Source organism: Falco biarmicus, chromosome 4 (genome assembly GCF_023638135.1).
Source record: "Falco biarmicus isolate bFalBia1 chromosome 4, bFalBia1.pri, whole genome shotgun sequence".
NCBI classification, from domain to species: domain Eukaryota; kingdom Metazoa; phylum Chordata; class Aves; order Falconiformes; family Falconidae; genus Falco; species Falco biarmicus.
The window spans coordinates 5,548,570-5,561,898 of record NC_079291.1 but is presented as its reverse complement, the minus strand read 5'-3'; the positions used below and the strand labels follow the sequence as shown (position 1 = coordinate 5,561,898).

The window sequence follows — 13,329 nt, the reverse complement described above, 5'->3', positions numbered from 1 at the left end:
GGTAATCTTTGCAGTACTCAGATCTTTGGCAGATAGCCACATTTGTGCTGCTGGTTTTGAACTGTCTTCGTGGATGTCCTGTTACTAGGCTGCCAGTGTAAAGTCCACTTTCCGTCATCTTGATGCGCATCACCTGTGAAAGTGAGAAATTCATCCCTTCTGCACTCTGGCTGCCTTCTGCAAAATTTCATTCAGTACCGATGTTTACACTTTTATGGATTAAGAAAAAAATTGTCTGTTTCTGTATCTTCAGCACAGGTTTTGTGCTGAAATCTGCATCCTTATACAGCTGCTTTCTGCATTCCTCTTGGGCACAAAGATTTCTTCCATGATGAGAAGTAAAGTATATCATCTTTTCAGTGTCTAAGAAAGTATCTAACGTTACATCTCAGGAATCTTTCTTAAGATTTTGGCAGCAGTCTGTGAAATCAGACTGCCCAGCATTTATGTACTCTCTCAGCAAAACAAGACAGACGTATTTTTTAGAGGGAAGATACAGAGAGAGGAAAATTGTGCTAAGATATCAAACTAAATCCAGTGTGTAATCAGTCATTTATTAAAGGTATATGTTACAAGATAGAATAATTACTGATTATTCAGCTGTCCTCTAAGGCATCCTAGGCAGTATACAAGATATCCTACCAGCTGAAGGGGGCAAAAATAAACCACCGACTTCCCGTAAAAGAATCTGAATCGCTATTCTGCTCCTTACGCTCGTCTCCAACAGAATGAAGCTGTCAGGCTCGTAAGGCCCAGTGTCCTGTTAATTAGCATTCTCAGCTGTGCTTTGAATGCCTTGCTGAAAAATACTGGGTGTAGTTTCTACCTGTATTTCAGGTGGTTCTCCTTTCACTCAGGTGAATAAGTACTGAAAGCTCTTTCATGCAAAGATTGCTAGATGTTTTGTCAGTTTATATATGATTAATTACAATTGTTCCTCATTTCTGAGCTGTACTTATCTGCTTGGGAAATACCGTGAAGGTTAGGAAGCTGGGGTTTCCGGAGAATGAAGACTCCAGCCACCTCTCGTTTTACATTGGGTCTTTGGGTTGAGGCTGTATAAACAGATCTGGACTTCTTCCAGTGAGGAAATTAAACTTTTCTAAAGGATGGCTCTAAAAGAAAAAAGTTGCTCCTGGTCTGAGAAAGAAATATATTTTCAGTGCTATGACTTGAGTACCTGTTTCTTACCTTTCCCTAGTTATGATCTTAAGTTTCACTTATGTCTTTAAGCATATGTTGGTTCAATCCCATGTATGTCTGAGATGAAAGTCTTGTTATTCTGTAAGACTTACAGATGAAAATTTTCCAAGTCTGTCAAAATTTTTCATTACACAGAATGAAGGGGAAGACTCAACAAGACTCAACTAATCATGGGTACCGTAGGAGTCTAAAGTCGGTACACAGATTATATACCAATATAAGTGGGAAAACTGTGATACCCTTTTTTTTGCTGTCTGCATAAAGATAATTCAGTTTGCCTTTATTCCCTGAGCAGATAAAAAGAGATTGGAAGAAAAGACGAGACTTTAGTCAGTAGTGTAAATTGTAAGTGATGATTAGCAAATTCAGTGCTTAATGATTTTTCTTCCTCCTTTGATGTTTTCCTGTGCTTTTCTCCATCACCAGCTTCTAGTTTCTAATGGGAAATTACATTTGGTTCAGTGCAATTTAGATCTCCTGAGCCAGGGCTGAGTTATTTTGTGTGGTACTTCTTCCAAGATTTCATTTGGCTTTTAATATGTGATGTCAGGGAACTCTTCTGTGGGAGACTGTTACATGGTCCAGTGGCTTATTTCATTATTTGTTGAACATAGCAAGAATGTTTAGTGTCGTTCCAAATATCTGAGAGGCTTGCTCTCTGCCCCTTGGAGCTTTAAACCTCAGCTGGACAAGACATGCAGTTTACAAGTCATAAACAGGGACAGACAGGAATCTGCCTCTTGGGGTTTGTTAATATATATTGTCTTTGGGATTATTTTTGCAGCTAGGTAAATGCCAAATAATCTCACTGAGGGGAAGTTGTGGGGTGTGTGGACTCAGGGAGGTTGGTGGTATGTACAAAAAACAGAAAGGTTCTTAAGGAACAATCCTGTCATAAATGGTGAAGTAGTTGAGATGGACCTGATACAGCCTTTCCATCCATAACTTCCAATTCTGGAGATTTCCACGGGTTTCGTGGGTTTCCATGTCTAATAACATCCATTATTTCTTCAGTTTCCTTGGTCTGACATAACGGATCCCTCCTCCTTGCTTATTTGTCTTGTAGACTATCAAGAAAGCTAAACTTTGGCTTGATGAACCTGTCACATTTTGTTTGCTTCTTTTCACTATGGTCATCACCAGGAGAGCAACCTAAACATCAAAAGAAAGCTATACTTAAAAGATGGGTGGCATTTTTTTCTTACAGATGGACAAATACAGTCTCCTGACCTTTTCTGGAATTAAAGGTTAGCATAAGCCTTAGCATTATCCCGTAATGACAATATGAAAAGTAATTAGTGCTTGCCGTTAATCTAATACGTGCAGCAGCCATTCTTTTCACTTTGTGAACCCCAGTTGGCAGTTGGGATGAGAGGGCATTTTAGATACTGCATCCCTGACATATTCCAGTGCCATGGAAGAGAAATACACATCTCCGTAACCGCTGAAAACAAGTTAATGCACCTGTCTCTGAAGGGGGGCCTGAGAGATACTCATTGTACAGGCAGGAGTATGGATCAATGCAGAATAATTGAATTCCAGCCTTTTCTGCATTTGGCTAGCTCCAGTTCTTAGGAAAATGTAGAATGAAAAGCTAAAATCAGCGTTGTTGTCTTTGCATAGGGTGATAAAGTTAACCTGCTTAGCAGAGTATTTGTTTCACATTTCTAATCTTTGAACAGATAATTACCTCAATTATTTATATGAAAGTAACTTCTATGCACGTGTAGTCCTTCTGAATATAAAAGCAGAGCTTCTTATGGAAGAATGGGCTATTAAAAGTATGTATATGTGAAATGAGAAAATAAAGGAAGGCTTTTTTTTGTGTATATCCAAAAGCATTTACTGAAGGTGTGTCTCTGTGTATTTAATATCCCACGAGTGGCCAATTTTCTTTATTTTTTCCTTATCAAAACTGTTGAGCACTGTTAATTTTCAAAGCAAAGGCTGCAAAATTAAGAAGTAGAGATACAGAGATAGGGCAGTGGAAAAATATAAAGTGATTAAAAAACATAGTTCTAACTAGAGTTGTTCAAATAAAAAAAAATTAAAAAACCCAATTAGAAACAAAAGTCATAGAAAATGTGAACATATTGTGTTCCTTAAATAACCAGATGTTCTTTCCTTCCTGAAGGCAGCCAGGGCTAGGAATAAAGGTTTAAAACTATTGTTTTAAGTTAACTGTGAATTTTGCAAATCTGTTTTCACCCTTTAGCAAATAAAATTCTAATACAGCAACATAAGCAAAGTAATTTTCATCTTCGGGTGTTCTTATTTGTATGTTGTTCTGTGTTAAGTGTTAACCTTATCACTGTGACTTATTAGAAAAGTAAAGCACTACATAGAATATTACGGTTTTACATTGCGTACTAAGAACCTGACAACCATCCTTTGTCTGAAAGCTTACTGTATTTATTGTTAATATTTTTGTAAAATAAGGTTGTGTTCAGATATTTTAACATGGTGAGTTACTCTATTCATTGAGCAAGCTAGTTAGGAGCTTAATTCAGTGGAGACACCTTTTATCACAAGCCAACGATTCAAAAAAGGAAAAAAAAAGTGGTTGTGCTTGGTTGATGGGAATTAATTTATTAGTTATGCTAATAATATTCTAGTAACTGCCACTGGTATTTTGTCAACATTGTATTTTAAGCGATTTGCTGACATTGAAAGTGGTCGTATAATAATACTAAATTCTAACTAAATCCACGCTGAAGCATACATGACATTTCAAAGAAGTCGTATGAGTTTGTCACGACTGAAATTGCAGGTACTGCCAGAAAACTTAAGCAATAATGTATGGTCATCATCACTTATATAACGGTTAGTCAAAGAAATCTGCATTTTAGCTTTTAACACTTTTCACAACCCAAGCAATGAGTGACAAGAGGAAAACACGGTACTGAAATTTTGATCTGAATTCTTTGTACATTTATTTTCAGCTGAATTTTCTTCTTAAGTAGCTGCCACCATCTCAGAGTTTCCTCCAAGCTAGTTTCATGTGCCTGAAAGGCTGTTGAGTTTTACTTTCTTCTTCTTCAGATAAATTCTTTTCCCTACACTCATTAACTGAGGTGCTGCTGCAGAGCTGCAACTGTCCTTTGAAAGCTGCCGTTATGTCAGTATTGTTTGTTTTGCTGCTTGTGGCAGGAGAAAAGCAGGTTTGGGGTTGTTTTGTTTGTTTGTTAGCATTGTGTGTGCAATCTGGCATTAATTACCTCTCTTTAATGACCAGATTGCAGCCAATCAGAAGTTGGGAGCTGGCAGTGTTTGGGCATTAGCAGCTCATTAATTTTTACCTACACACAGAGGTACTGCTGGGGTGCAGAGTCCATTTTGTTAGAGGGGTACCAGTAAGGGAGGGGGGGCTCTGCACAAATGTTTGCTTTTTGGCTTTTTGCTTTTTATTTCTTCCGATCGTGAAGAATGGGACTGATAATTCGGATTTGGAGTAACACGTTAGAGGTTTTAGGTGTATGAAAAGTAAATACCAAGAGGAAGTGTGATTATGGATCTTCCAATCCAGTAGGAGCTGGCGGTATGAGCGAGGTCGCCTACATTTGAAGGAGAGTTGCCTTGACAGGGTATGACTGATAAAGGAAACAAGGATTTCCAGAAAAACTAAGTGCATGTCTCTTCATTCGGGAGGAAAGGAATTAGGACAAATGTACTTTCAGTGATTCATAGAGAACTTCTGTTTGCCTTCATTTCTGAAAGTTTAATATCTTGGGTGTTTAATACAGTGTAGATGAATTTTTATGAACAAAAATATGTTGTCAGGATCTTCAAATTGACCTCTGATTTTATAACCACGTTCAACTCCCTATAGCGAACCCAAGCATTTTGATGGTCCAGCTTCCCCATTTGCAAATACAATAAGGTTAGATGTAATGTAAACACCTCACTTGGAATGAATCAGTGGTTTTTCTGTAGCTGCATGCTAAGCTTCTTAATGTGGGCCTATACAACTAAGAATTGCATATATTTTGCATGTAAAAGCCATGACATTAGTTTGTTCTTTATGTTCGTGTTCTTAAAATCAGAACATTTTGCTTTCCAAGCAGATAGGCCATGCTTTATTTTAAGAATTATTGTTTTAAATATGCAGTTATTGTGTTTCATTAATAGAATAAGGTATGACAAGCAGCTATGAGTTTAATGATAAATTACTTGGAATAACCATGTTGCCATAGTACCACATAAAAATAGTAAGTGTACCATGATTTAAAAATCCTCTTCTTTTCTGTACATTTGTTTCAAAACCCTCATTCCCAGTCCACCTGCATTTTAAAATATAAAAAGGCTGTGTGGTCAGTACTCATAATACAATAACCTTCTCATCTCTCTCACCATTCATTGCAATCTCTCCGATACACTAACCATTCACTGACCCACCTTAAAATAGTCATCTTCTTCAAAGCATCCTGTACATCACGTGTAATATTTTCAGGAAAAAAAATCTTGGAAAGTGGTTGATCAGTCATCTAGTCAAGAATTTTCAAATGAGAAATCTCTCGAAGTCTCAAAAAAAAAAAAAAAAAAAAAAAAAATCCCAAAGTCAAAAAAAGGAGAGCTGATCTTTCCGCTTGCCAGCAATGATGCAGTTTCCAGTGTTGCTCTTGTGTTGTATACGCAAGCCAGTTATTTGCTTAAGAACCCACAGATATCGTGTCAGTCTAAGTTAGAGCAGTAATTACACTTAAATGAATAGGAAAATGGTGGGAAATAATACAGAATAAAGCAAAGCTTCCGGAACAGCGACACCTCTCACAGTTAAGACAAAGCTGTGCTGCCGGTAAGGTGCTGCAGAAACAAAGGATTTGTCCCAGTTCTGCGCACAGCTGAGGAAGATGGTGCTGCAGTCCGGTCCTGGCAGCGAGAGCAGAACCCAGCAAGGAGGGCAAGTTGACTTTGCCGTTTGTATGTGACCCAGCAGGAGAGCTGCTGGCCTTGAGGGCGGCCAGGGGTTGGTGATGTGGCTGGTTATGTCTGGGCAGGTGGAGACGTGCAGAGTCTTTCAGAGGAGATGGCTCAAGGCAGGTTAGAACCATTGTTTCTACTTACAACCAACATTAAAACAAATATATAATAGGGTCGTATAGAACAGCAAGTATCGCACATTATTTGATAAACAGTCAAGGCAACTACTTGCTGATCAGTCGTTGGGCTCATTGCAAAAGCAAGAGGGGAAAAAAAGTGCATTTTTTAATCTTCTCAGAAGATTTCATAATTACGCTTTTTATTGAGGTGTCTTCCCCATTGATCAGAAGGCATGAGGTATGGCAACATCATGTTGGGGCCAGAGGGGCGATAAGGGAACATTTGGAAATACAGAAGGAATTGATCTGGGCTGATCAGCACTCCCGATAGTATTGACAGGAATCCGTAAGCTCTGTCGTGGTACAGGCAAGTGCTTTAGGGAGGCAAGGTGGCAGAGAAAGTTCCCTATGGAAGCCAAAACTTTAAACTGTTCTTTGAGGAAGGTGATATCCTTAGTAGCAAAGTGAAAGCAATTCCGATTGTACTTGATACTAAAGCAAGAAGCTGAAGCACTTTAAGCTCTTAATTACTTTAGCTACCAATAAAACTTATTGCTTGTGAATTTCTTGGGGCTGTTTCTTTCAAATGATTGGTTTACTTCTGTTTAAAAAGTCGTCTAAAGCTACTGACCCTCTCCTAAAGAGTAATGATGTTATCTATAAAATTATACTAATAAAATGTATTTAACAGTGCTAGACCGAGGTAATAATGGTTCTTCTTATGTGCAACCTGACAATTCAATTAATCACTTCTAGTCTGCAAGGTAGTTTATCAAAAGGAAGCACTTAAAGCACTTTGATGCTACCTCACCAAAAGTTCTTCATATCATAATTTATTTATTTGACTAAAATTTGCAAAACACAAACTGTGAGTTAAACAAAAATAGATTCATAACTTTTCAATAATGTATGAAAGATTAGCTACAGAATCATATCCAATCTACTATGATGGAATTTAAGTTCAGTCTCTTCTGATATAAATGTAGATATACTGCTGGTATATTGACATATTTTATAGTAAATATTAATGTATTAATTGTTGTATACACAGCTATTTGAGTACATTTGTATTGGGGAACACTTCTCTGAAAGAGGAAAGTATGTTCAAGATGAAAATGGGAGTAGTACATTTTATCCTTTGCTGTAACGTTTTATGGAAAATTAGGTTTGGAGGCATGATGTCTTTGTCCTTTGTCTTTTTAAGGAGCAGTAGTGATCCAGATGGCTCTGCAGTAGCCTCATTATTCGAATCCCAAAATGATAGGAGTTGCTTGTCCTGCAGCACCAGGACCTTTGCTTCTCTCTGCATTTTAGAGGACAGTGGCTTGGACGTCGTATCCCGTTTGCTGTGGTGTGTGCATGGCTCCTTGAAAGAGCCTTTTTCACGCCCCTAGGGACCTTTTTCAAGTGTTTTACGTACCACATCACACAGGAAACATAAATTAATCTGTTTCTTCTTCCACGCAGCAGAAATAACCAAATAGCACCTTAAAATGTTCTTGGTTTTTCCCTGATATGTGAGGTTTGTGTACAAGCATGTATCTGGAAAAGATATAATGCTGTCAGTGTGGTTATAAGGGTTTTATCAGTGTAAGCTTCGGATAACTGCATTACTCACAAAGCCATCCGTGAGTTATGCAGGTTGTCCAAAACGAGTGCCAATAAAACCATAATGTGGTAGCTTTTCTGTACATAAAGATGTCATATTTTAAATCTCATAATTTGGAGCATTCCAAGGGTTTAAAGCGAGGCTTGCTGTGTGTTCCCTTCAAAAGCCTGGATCTTTCCTCCACAATGTTGTAAAACTCCTGTTCCTAACCGTGCGGGGCTGCAAGATGCCAGAGCATCAATCTGTCACAGGGTAGGGCTGAACACTGTCAGATTTATGCCTCACTATTTAGTTAATTTACTTCTTAAAACCAAGGGTTCAGCTGAAAAATAGGTGACTAAATTAAGAGGCAGATTTAAAAGGTACTTAAGTGATTCTGTTGATTCAAGATGGGGATTTTACGCAGGTTATGAACTTAAACATTGGCAAGTCAGAGTCCTTTTGACTGGAATATTGATAAAAGCTGATTTGGTAGGGTTTGATCTACCTGTTAAAATGCAATATGCTGTAAAACTATAAATGAAAAAAAAAAAAAAAAAAAAAAAAAAAAAAAAAGCTTTCCAGTCAGTTAGGACAAGAAGCCAAAATATACAACTAGAAATTTCTTTCAGTCAACTCACTGAAAGGTTTTTAAATCTCACTTGTCATTTTTTTTCAGTTCTTCATCTCTTGTCATAGAATGCCCATGTGAGGGAAAGCATGTGTGTACGAAGTTAAAAACAGACCATAATGCACGGTATTTAAAATATCTTCCTGGTATCTGAAATTTCTAGTTGCCAGGGGAATGGAGGGTTGTAGTGTAACAAAACTGGAGATAATTTATTTCAGCTTCATGAGAGTTCATGGGTTTCTTCCTGCCTTGACCCAATTAAGCGAATTTTTTTTCCTTTTCAGTTCTTTCTGGGAGTTTTTGTTGTTTCAGGAAAAAAAAACCCTCCTTAATTTTCTTTAGAAATGACTAAATATGATAATTCTTCATGCTTTTATTGCATTGTAAATAATGAGTTCTGCAATTGAGACCCATAGCATCTTTCTGAAAAAGGTAAACAGGAAGCATTATTCCCAGTTTGAGGATTATGGTGTTCCTTTGCCAACACCAGTATTAGTGCAGGGATCTCCTGACTCCTATGATTAAAGGAAGTTGTTTATTAGTTCTGTGTAGGATACTCAGCATGTTGTGCTACTCTCACACATGGGGTTGATCTGTGTTTTGGATAATATTTTGCTGTTGGCCTTGAACCACATTAGAATTGGCAGTAGCACACCATGTCCTCTCATGTTTCACTATTTTGGTGGGGTTTTTTTAGTATTTAACACAGTGGTTTGTAGGTGGATGGAATACCTTTTGTGCTCTGGCAAGTTGCTTGTTCTGCAGAATGTGTAACTAGGGAGGAAGGAAATCAGAAAGTAAAGGGAAAGTTTTCTGGGGGAACGGCATTTGCTTTGGGTGCCCTAGAGTTTGGGGTGGGTTGATTGGTTAGTATGCAAAATATTGTGGTGTGTTTATGTAATGCTATGCCACTGCTTATACTGTATAAGTCTAGTCATAGAGTGGAGACAGCTGCTTGGATACCTGACAAAAGAATAAAAAGAAGAAAGGTGAAATTCTCCATGAAGCTAGGCTGTTAGGTCATCATTAGTACTTAATTATTAGAGCCAAATAGAAAAACTGCTGCCAAATTGAACAAATTATATTCCTTAGTTACATCTCAGCTGCTATATTTCAGCTCTGTTCCCAGTCCAAATTTTTGCCATGTTTGTATCATCAAAGAAAGAAGCATAGATAATCTAGAAGGAGAAGGTGAACCTCTGCTGACCTCCCAGTCATCACTAAATGTAGGGTCATATGCTCCTCCAGCTGTCATTAGAGACAAATGAAAGGGGGGAAAAAAATAGAATCTTAGTACGAAAATGTCTTAGGCTGTGTGAGGATTATGAAAAAAAATATTGCCCTGTCAGCTAAAGAGGGGAGGAAAGAGCAAACTGTGTCCTTAAAAATATTTGTTTAAACACAAAGAACAGCACTGCATCATTATCCTTGTCTTTTTTTATGTATATTTAGTTCAGTCTGTTCTTTAGTTTAGGCCTAAAATATTATGAGTTTAGAAAAAAGATGTATGTTTCACAGCATTTGTTTAATATATTGGAAAAAAAACCCTAGTTTTAAAAAAATCCCGTTTGGCGCTAGTGAGATGATTGTTTTGTTAAGCCTGTTGCTGCGGGTATTTATAATTCACCACTGCTGCTTTGTTTGTTTTTTCCGTTGCATTTAGGTTATCTCGTTTCAGATACGATCTATTAAGTGGAGTATTTTTCAGTAGCTGAGGTTTTCCCACCTGTCTACCCTAAAACACCTGCAACATATGTTTGTGTAACCCTGCAATGCTTTGTGGTTTGGGCCTTGAGAAATTCCCCCAGAGCATTTTGCTTATAAACAGCTGAGCAATTCATTTCTCTAATGACGAGTGCTTTTCCCTTGGCATTGAGGCAATAGCACGTTTGCTGAAATAAGGCTCACTTTTTGTTCAGACCTATTGAAAATCTTTTTTTCATTTTTGTCTCTTATTCTGAACCTTCAGATTTTGAGCAGGGGGTTTTTCGTTGGGGTTTTGGGTGGGTTTTTTTGTATGGCGTGTGTGGCTGTTAATAATACTAAAGAGGGAGGAAAGGAAATACTTCAACAAGGAAGAAAAAAGAATGTTGTACGGACTCCTCTGCTTGCACCTGTGTGTAAACTTTTACAAATAATACGTATTCAGATGGGGAAGCGTTACATTGCAGCGGAGGCCTGGTTTTCCTGGTACGTTGAAGAACAGCCTGCCGGTGACTTCTGTCACACACAGGCGGGCCCTGCTGTATCATATTTACTCCGTGGGTAATGTGATGTGGTATGTCTCCAGAGGCCAGGGAGGAAAAAAAAGGGTTATACGAGGGAATTTGAGCATATGGAAGGAGCACAATCCTTAGCTGGTGGGAATTGCTTTTCGGCAGTTTATCCATTTATGCACATGTAGGAAATCTCTGCTGCTTTCAGTGGGATTCTGACCATGGCCTCGGCCCCCCACCTAGGAAAAAAGCAGGCGTGGGTGTAACTTTACTCAGCCCTTTGTCCCTGGAGGAGAATAAAGCCAAACACAAAGTCCCCAAGAAGCTCCTGCCAGCTGTGGGAACTGGAGCGAGTCAGTCTGCTGGTGGCTGGGAAGAGAAGCAGGAGGACAGGGATTAGGACTTCAGCAGGCAAAGGAGGGGGGGGCATCTTTAGGGGCAGGAGTACCTCAGAGGCAGCTGAAACGTTTTGAGGCATCCCCTCCCTTTGGGCTGTGGCTAATACTTCTGGAAGAGGCAAAGTCCAAAATCACCTCTATTTCTATGTGTGCTTCTGTATCTGAATTTCGTACGCTGTCCTTTTAAAAGTAGAAAGTAGGGATTTTCTACCAGTTGAAACTAAGCTCGCTGTAGCTAGCAATGAAGATTAGAAGAATTATAAAACAGCAGACTGCTCCTACAAAATGGGTGAGGGGAAGAGGGATTTCTAGTGTTGGCACAGGCAGCTTTTATCTGATTTCTGCACTCTCTTTCCTTAGAAGGGGAAAAACATAAATATGTTAATCTGTATAATGCCCGTACGCAATTTCTTGGGCTGATTTCACTGTCATTTTAACATTATCCTTTTAAGAAAAGATTTTTATCTGAGGTACTAGTCAAAATACTGACATAAATTCAAGAAGAAAAGGAAAAACTGTACTTGCTTAAGTAATTAAAAATACAAATAGAATCATTCTAAATTGCACCGGGTAGGAAAAAAATGTGGTTACTGTAAATTTTTTAAATGACGGAGCTATGTTTTCCTGTAAATAAATTTGTTTAGTCTTCAGCCCTAATAAATGGAATGTAATATAGGGGACAGCTCAAATTGGATGCTTTAGAGAGGGGAATTAGTTCAAAATTCATAAAGAAGAGACATTGTAATTGTGTAGGTTTTCCTTTCTGCTTATGTTTAACTTACTGAAATGGTTAAAAAGAACATAAAATTTAAAGGACAATCACAATGACATGAAGACCATCATCTTCATAAAACCATATTTTTTGCTGTCTGAATTTCAGTTTTCAGAAGTATTTACAATTTCAGTGGTGATACTTTACAGAAACTTGTCGGCTAACATATATGTCAGGCTTGTTGGGGTTTTTTTTTAATAATGAAATTTTCAAAAAGGATCTCTCTGTAGTGTTGCAAAAGGAGTTGCAGCAGTAACCCTTGATATTTACTGTCTTGCATTTCTAATATTTTTTCAACAGCCTTTTTTTCTGAGGGCTTTTTTTTTTTTGACTACATGTAATAGTACTTTAAACTGCTTCTTCCTTTGATACTTTTAAACCTCGTAGGAATTTAAATAGACCCTTGTGAAAGTAATTCTTGAGCCTTATTCATATGTTCAAGTTAGATCATTATTCCTATTAATGGCTTTAAGTGCTTAGATAGTAGATCAGCCTTTTGTGTCTTGAATTGCTTGTCATTTCTGCATAAATATGTTTCAAGATACTGTTCCACATGATCTTTTCCTCTTTTTTTTTATTTTTATTCAGATGCAATGTGTAATAATTTTATTTATGGGGTGGTGGAAAAGAAATGTCAATGTTTTTGCTAAGTTTGAATATATACTGTGTTATTTGAAACCAATTGCAGAACTGGCTAGCATCTGGTAACATGAATTTTTCAAAGGCCTGTCTTAGGACTTAGAAGTGCTTGTTATTTTAACCATCTCTTGCTTTTCCATCTTGTTGAAATGGTCAGCAAAATCAAAATACCTGAAGAAAAAAGTTACTAAATTCATGGGAGAAAAGTTACACTGTTTGATTACTTGTGTAGTAGTCGCAGAACCATCAGTTATCCTCATCACGTCAGTTTAGATTTGATTATCATAGAAATGCATTGAATTACCAAACTAGAGCAATAGTAACTAAAGCTGATTCATTGTTATTGCTGTCAATTGATGAGGACTGACTTACAAGCCATATGAATGAGTAGAGTTATGCAAATATTGATTTTTAACAGGAGGAGAAAAACGTAGAACGGCCATTACAATGTGGGTGGTGGGATAGATGAGGATTTTTTTAACAGTTGTCTAATAGCTTTTAGTTGTTTCATTTCTTAATGAACATTACAAACAGGACATATTTTTAAAATGTTTAACGTGTTTCCAAAGAAAGAAAATGAGACATTTCATACAAGATTAAGTCTGACTGCGTGAAATGATTTGGAAATTCCCAGCCTTGAATGTGACCCTGGAAATCACCCTGGCCTTTGATATCTACCACCTCTTTCAATCTTCTTCTCTCTTTTTGTGCGCATGTAATATTCTGGTCTTTAAAATGCAACTCCTATATCCTCTTCCAAAAATAAGGTTTCCAAGGAGTGAGGGTTATCTGCAGTTATGTGGAAGATGAGAGGATAAGACTATGGATGCTCCAGTCCATAGT

At 37.7% G+C, this 13,329-nt stretch overlaps 1 protein-coding gene across 4 annotated transcripts in view; it reads left to right on the top strand.

Annotated features, from left to right (window-relative positions):
• TBC1D5 (TBC1 domain family member 5) overlaps positions 1-13,329 on the top strand; it is a 326,157-nt gene that overhangs the window by 251,535 nt on the left and 61,293 nt on the right. The gene's annotated exons all lie outside the window — the stretch shown is intronic.